Below are 1,711 nucleotides of genomic sequence, written 5' to 3'. Positions count from 1 at the left end.
CCCCCGGAGGCTTTGCCGTCACAGTGGAATCACCTCTGCAGGCTTTTTGGCTGGAGGGGCCCCAACATCTCCCTGCTTTTTATTTAAGAACTCAGAAGCCTTGACTTCAGTGCGCAAGCGAGAGATACTAGACTTAAGGCATCTATAAATGCAAGGCAAAAGAAATAATATTATCAAGAATATTGCCAGCGAGATGCCAACGTTAACCATCATGGAAAAGAAACTGGAGTGTCCCACCAAATTTGTTATACCATTGTAAATATCGGTAGCAAGATCATCTGCATTGAAATCCTCTCTGGCCTGGTTTACATCTGAAATTTGTTGATGTAAGGCACTTATATCAAAACTTAAATCCGAATGGTTCCAAATTCCTAAAATATGTTGTTGCACCTTTTCCCAAGAATGTTGGGACTCATTTACTCGCAAAGGTGTAACACAAATCCCTTTATAATCCGAATGACATCTAAGAGACAGTTGAATTTTTAAGGTTAATAATTCTTGGCCAATAGACATAATTGCCTCTTCAAGTGCGTTAACCTTATCATTAAGCTCTCGGTCAATAATTTCTTGAGTAGTTAAGGCTAATGTTATATTTTTAGACATATTATTAACAAAAGATGCTGTATGTACTTTTTTAACTAGAGCAACAGTAGATACAGTGAAAGCAAGGAAAGAATGGCAACAAAAAGGAAAGCTGGATCTTTAGGTTGATGTTGTAAAGTAAGAAGCTATTTAGCTTCTGTAGCAAGCTTTTTAATTTGTCCCCAAGTTGGGAGGGGACTATTTCTGGTAGTGTGAGACAGACGGACATTATTGATGTTCTCCGAAGAGCATAGGTGAAGGCTCTTTATCTTCTGGCTCAGGTAGTCAGTTGTTGTCTCCGATGCAATTTATTGGTGAATCGGGTAAAGGCGTGGAGACATAGCGAATCAGGCGATCTGGCACCCAGATAGGCAAATCACTTTCCTGTGAGAAAACACAAGCAAAACCTCGACCTGCAGTTAGTAAAACATCAGGGCCTTTCCAGGCTCCTGAGAGCACATCTTTTTACTTTACTAGAGGCTTTGTAGTTAGTTTGCTCTGCCAATGCTTAAGCATTGGGGTTTCTCCAGAGTTGTCTGGAGTCAGGTGATTTAACACAAACATACAGTGAGCCAGAATTTGATGAGGTGAAGCATATTTAAAATCTGAATTTTGAAATCTTACTATTTGATTTTTTTTAATTTGATTAGTTCTCTCAATAGTAGCTTGACCCTGGGGATTATAAGGAATTCCTGTTGAATGTTGAATATGAAACTGTTCACAGGAGATTTTTGAAACTCTTTGATGTATATGCTGGCCCATTATCAGTCTTAATTTTGAAAGGCATTCCTAATACAGAGAAGCATTGAAATAAATGTTGTTGAACATCCTTAAAAGCTTCTCCAGTTCGAGCAGATGCGAAAAGTGCATGAGAATAGGTATCCACAGTGACATGAACAAAGGACAATTTTCCAAAGGAATTAACATGAATCACATCCATTTGCCATAAAGCATTAGGTTTTAAGCCTCTAGGATTAATGCCCACATGTGAGACCCCTGAATTTATAGGTGGGCAAGAACAGTTCTTAACTATTTGTCAAGCCTGTTCTCGAGTGATCTTAAATTTTAGCCTCAGGGGCGCCTGGGTGGCTCAGTCGGTTAAGCCTCCGACTTTGGCTCAGGTCAGATC

Source organism: Suricata suricatta, chromosome 13, assembly GCF_006229205.1.
Source record: "Suricata suricatta isolate VVHF042 chromosome 13, meerkat_22Aug2017_6uvM2_HiC, whole genome shotgun sequence".
NCBI classification, from domain to species: domain Eukaryota; kingdom Metazoa; phylum Chordata; class Mammalia; order Carnivora; family Herpestidae; genus Suricata; species Suricata suricatta.
Note: the sequence above shows the minus strand (reverse complement) of the source record.